We start from the raw sequence: 6,000 nt of genomic DNA, 5'->3' as shown, positions 1-6,000 counted from the left end.
CGCAACATTCCGAGAACAATGGGAGAGTTCCACAGAGTAATTTAAATAACGCCAACATTCCGAGAACAATGGCAGAGTTCTGCAAAGTGATTTAAATAAGGTCAACATTCCGACAACAATGGGAGAGTTCCACAGAGTAATTTATATAACGCCAACATTCTGAGAACAATTGGAGAGTTCCGCAGAGTAATTTAAAAAATGCCAACATACCGAGAACAAAGGTAGAGTTCCGCAGAGTAATATAAATAATGCAAACATTCCGAGAACAAAGGTAGAGTTCCGCAGAGTAATATAAACAACCCCAACATTCCGAGAACAATAGGAGAGTTCTGCAAACTAATTTAAATAACGCCAACATTCCGAGAACAAAGGGAGAGTTCCGCAGAGTGATTTAAATAACACCAACATTCCGAGAACAATAGGAGAGTTCCGAAAACTAATTTAAATAACCCCAACATTCCGAGAACAATGGGAGAGTTCTGCAGAGTAATTTAAATAATGCAAACATTCCGAGAACAAAGGTAGAGTTCCGCAGAGTAATATAAACAACCCCAACATTCCGAGAACAATAGGAGAGTTCTGCAAACTAATTTAAATAACGCCAACATTCCGAGAACAAAGGGAGAGTTCCGCAGAGTGATTTAAATAACACCAACATTCCGAGAACAATGGTAGAGTTCAGCAGAGTAATTTAAATAACTCCAACATTCCGAGAACAAAGGGAGCGTTCCGCAGAGTAATTTAAATAATCCCAACATTCCGAGAACAATGGGAGAGTTCCGCAAACTAATTTAAATAACCCCAACATTCCGAGAACAATGGGAGAGTTCTGCAAAATAATTTAATTAACGCCAACATTCCGAGAAAAATGGGAGAGTTCTGCAGAGTGATTTAAATAACGCCAACCTTCCTAGAACAAAGGGAGAGTTCTGCAGAGTGATTTAAATAACGCCAACATTTTGAAAACAAAGGGAGAGTTCCGCAGAGTAATTTAAATAACGCAAACATTCCGAGAACAAAGGGAGAGGCCCGCAGAGTAACTTAAATAACCCCAACATTCCGAGAACAAAGGAAGTGTTCCGCAGAGTAATTTAAATAACCCTAACATTCCGAGAACAATGGGAGAGATCCGCAAACTAATTTAAATAACGCCAACATTCCAAGAACAATGCGAGAGTTCTGCAGAGTGATTTAAATAACGCCAACCTTCCGAGAACAAAGGGAGTGTTCTGCAGAGTGATTTAAATAACGCCAACATTTTGAGAACAAAGGGAGAGTTCCGCAGAGTAATTTAAATAATGCAAACATTCCGAGAACAAAGGGAGAGGCTCGCAGAGTAATTTAAATAACCCCAACATTCCAAGAACAATGGGAGAGTTCCACAGAGTAATTTAAATAACTGCAACATTCCGAGAACAATGGGAGAGTTCCACAGAGTAATTTAAATAACGCCAACATTCCGAGAACAATGGCAGAGTTCTGCAAAGTGATTTAAATAAGGTCAACATTCCGACAACAATGGGAGAGTTCCACAGAGTAATGTATATAACGCCAAAATTCTGAGAACAATTGGAGAGTTCCGCAGAGTAATTTAAAAAATGCCAACATACCGAGAACAAAGGTAGAGTTCCGCAGAGTAATATAAATAATGCAAACATTCCGAGAACAAAGGTAGAGTTCCGCAGAGTAATATAAACAACCCCAACATTCCGAGAACAATAGGAGAGTTCTGCAAACTAATTTAAATAACGCCAACATTCCGAGAACAAAGGGAGAGTTCCGCAGAGTGATTTAAATAACACCAACATTCCGAGAACAATAGGAGAGTTCCGAAAACTAATTTAAATAACCCCAACATTCCGAGAACAATGGGAGAGTTCTGCAGAGTAATTTAAATAATGCAAACATTCAGAGAACAAAGGTAGAGTTCCGCAGAGTAATATAAACAACCCCAACATTCCGAGAACAATAGGAGAGTTCTGCAAACTAATTTAAATAACGCCAACATTCCGAGAACAAAGGGAGAGTTCAGCAGAGTAATTTAAATAACTCCAACATTCCGAGAACAAAGGGAGCGTTCCGCAGAGTAATTTAAATAATCCCAACATTCCGAGAACAATGGGAGAGTTCCGCAAACTAATTTAAATAACCCCAACATTCCGAGAACAATGGGAGAGTTCTGCAAAATAATTTAATTAACGCCAGCATTCCGAGAAAAATGGGAGAGTTCTGCAGAGTGATTTAAATAACGCCAACCTTCCTAGAACAAAGGGAGAGTTCTGCAGAGTGATTTAAATAACGCCAACATTTTGAAAACAAAGGGAGAGTTCCGCAGAGTAATTTAAATAACGCAAACATTCCGAGAACAAAGGGAGAGGCCCGCAGAGTAACTTAAATAACCCCAACATTCCGAGAACAAAGGAAGTGTTCCGCAGAGTAATTTAAATAACCCTAACATTCCGAGAACAATGGGAGAGTTCCGCAAACTAATTTAAATAACGCCAACATTCCAAGAACAATGCGAGAGTTCTGCAGAGTGATTTAAATAATGCCAACCTTCCGAGAACAAAGGGAGTGTTCTGCAGAGTGATTTAAATAACGCCAACATTTTGAGAACAAAGGGAGAGTTCCGCAGAGTAATTTAAATAATGCAAACATTCCGAGAACAAAGGGAGAGGCTCGCAGAGTAATTTAAATAACCCCAACATTCCAAGAACAATGGGAGAGTTCCACAGAGTAATTTAAATAACCGCAACATTCCGAGAACAATGGGAGAGTTCCACAGAGTAATTTAAATAACGCCAACATTCCGAGAACAATGGCAGAGTTCTGCAAAGTGATTTAAATAAGGTCAACATTCCGACAACAATGGGAGAGTTCCACAGAGTAATGTATATAACGCCAACATTCTGAGAACAATTGGAGAGTTCCGCAGAGTAATTTAAAAAATGCCAACATACCGAGAACAATGGGAGAGTTCCGGACAGTAATTTAAATAACGCAAACATTCCGAGAACAAAGGGAGAGGCCCGCAGAGTAATTTAAACAACCCCAACATTCTGAGAACAATGGGAGAGTTCCGCAGAGTAATTTAAATAATGCCAACATTCCGAGAACAATGGGAGAGTTCTGCAAAGTGATTTAAATAACCCCAACATTCCGAGAACAATGGGAGAGTTCCGCAGTGTAATTTAAATGACGCAAACATTCCGAGAACAAAGGGAGAGGCCCGAAGAGTAAATTAAAAAACCCCAACATTCCGAGAACAATGGGAGAGTTCCGCAAACTAATTTAAATAACGCCAACATTCCGAGAACAATGCGAGAGTTCTGCAGAGTGATTTAAATAACGCCAACCTTCCGAGAACAATAGGAGAGTTCTACAGAGTTACATAAATAATGCCAACATTTTGAGAACAAAGGGAGAGTTCCGCAGAGTAATTTAAATAACGCAAACATTCCGAGAACAATGGGAAAGTTCTGCAGAGTAATTTAAATAACCCCAACATTCCGAGAACAATGGGAGAGTTCCACAGGGTAATTTAAATAAGGCCAACATTCCGAGAACAATGGCAGAGTTTTGTAAAGTGATTTAAATAAGACCAACATTCCGAGAACAATGGGAGAGTTCCACAGAGTAATGTATATAACGCCAACATTCTAAGAACAATGGCAGAGTTCCGCAGAGTGATTTAAATAATGCCTACATTCCGAAAACAATGGTAGAGTTCAGCAGAGAAATTTAAATAATGACAACATTCTGATAACAATGGCAGAGTTCCGCAGAGTAATTTAAAAAACCCCAACATTCCGAGAACAATGGGAGAGTTCTGCAGAGTGATTTAAATAACACCAACATTCCGAGAACAATGGGAGAGTTCCACAGAGTAATTTAAATAACGCCAACATTCCGATAAGAATGGGAGAGTTCCAAAGAGTAATGTATATAACGCCAACATACTGAGAACAATGGGAGAGTTCCGCAGAGTAATTTAAGTAATGTCAACATTCTGAGAACAATGGGAGAGTTCCGCAAAATAATATAAATAACGCCAACATTCCGAGAACAATGGGAGAGTTCAGCAGAGAAATTTAAATAACGCAAACATTCCGAGAACAAAGAAAGAGTTCCGCAGAGTGATTTAAATAACACCAACATTCCAAGAACAATGGTAGAGTTCAGCAGAGTAATTTAAATAACTCCATCATTCCGAGAACAAAGTTAGAGTTACGCAGAGTAATTTAAATAACCTCAACATTCCGAGAACAATGGGAGAGTTCCGCAAACTAATTTAAATAACGCCAACATTCCGAGAAAAATGGGAAATTTCTGAAGAGTAATTTAAATAACTACAACATTCTGAGAACAAAGGGAGAGTTCCGCAGAGTAATTTAAATAACCCCAACATTCCGAGAACAATGGGAAAGTTCCGCAAACTAATTTAAATAAGGCCAACATTCCAAGAACAATGCGAGAGTTCTGCAGAGTGATTTAAATAATGCCAACCTTCCGAGAACAAAGGGAGAGTTCTGCAGAGTGATTTAAATAACGCCAACATTCCGAGAACAAAGGGAGAGTTCCACACAGTAATTTAAATAATGCCAACATTACAATGGCAGAGTTCTGCAAAGTGATTTAAATAACGCCAATATTCCGAGAACAATGGTAGAGTTCCTCAGAGTAATTTAAATAATGCTAACATTCCGAGAACAAATGGAGAGTACAGCAGAGTAATTTAAATAACCCCAACCTTCCGAGAACAATGGGAGAGTTCCGCAGAGTGATTTAAATAACACCAACATTCCAAGAACAATGGGAGTGTTAGGCAGAGTAATTTAAATAATGCCAACATTCCGAGAACAATGGGAGAGTAGCACAGAGTAATTTAAATTACGCCAACATTTCGAGAACAATGGGACAGTTCCGCAGAGTAATTTAAATAATGCCAACATTCCGAGAACAATGGGAGAGTTCAGCAGAGTAATTTAAATAACGCAAACATTCTGAGACCAAAGGAAGAGTTCCGCAGAGTGATTTAAATAACACCAACATTCCGAGAACAATGGGAAAGTTCAGCAAACTAATTTAAATAAGGCCAACATTCCGAGAAAAATGCGAGAGTTCTGCAGAGTGATTTAAATAATGCCAACCTTCCGAGAACAAAGGGAGAGTTCCACAGAGTGATTTAAATAACACAAACATTCCGAGAACAAAGGGAGTGTTCTGCAGAGTAATTTAAATAACGCCAACATTCCGAGAACAAAGGGAGAGTTCCGCAGAGTGATTTAAATAACGCCAACATTCCGAGAACAATGGGAGAGTTCCGCAGAGTAATTTAAATAATGGCAACATTCCAAGAACAATGGGAGAGTTCCGCAGAGTAATTTAAATAACGCTAACATTCCGAGAACAATGGGAGAGTTCCACAGAGTAATTTAAATAACGCAAACATTCCGAGAACAAAGGGAGAGTTCCGCAGTTTAATTTAAATAACACAAACATTCCGAGAACAAAGGGAGAGTTCTGCAGAGTAATTTAAATAACGGAAAAATTCCGAGAACAAAGGGAGAGTTCCGCAGAGTAATGTAAATGAAGCAAACATTCCAATAACAATGGGAGAGTTCCACAAATTTAAATAACGCCAACATTTCGAGAACAAAGGGAGAGTTCAGCAGAAAGATTAAAATAACGCCAACTGTTATCAACTGGTGGTTTAGGAGCAACATGGGACGTGCTCTGGAGGAGGTGGTACCTGTACTGACCGCAGTTCCTGAGCTTAACACAACACTAGAAGTAGCTGTGGGATGTTCCTGTCACTCCCTAGACACCTCGTCACAGCCGGAGGACTAACTACCCCTAAAGATAGAAGCAGGAAAGCTATCTTGCCCCAGAGAAAATTCCCAAAGGACAGACAGCCCCCCACAAATATTGACTGTGAGTGGAGAGGGGAATGACATACACAGAATAAAACCAGGATGTAGCAAAGGAGGCCAATCTCGC

The sequence above is a fragment of the Ranitomeya variabilis genome, chromosome 1 (assembly GCF_051348905.1).
Source record: "Ranitomeya variabilis isolate aRanVar5 chromosome 1, aRanVar5.hap1, whole genome shotgun sequence".
Lineage (NCBI taxonomy): Eukaryota > Metazoa > Chordata > Amphibia > Anura > Dendrobatidae > Ranitomeya > Ranitomeya variabilis.
This window is presented reverse-complemented; position numbering follows the sequence as displayed.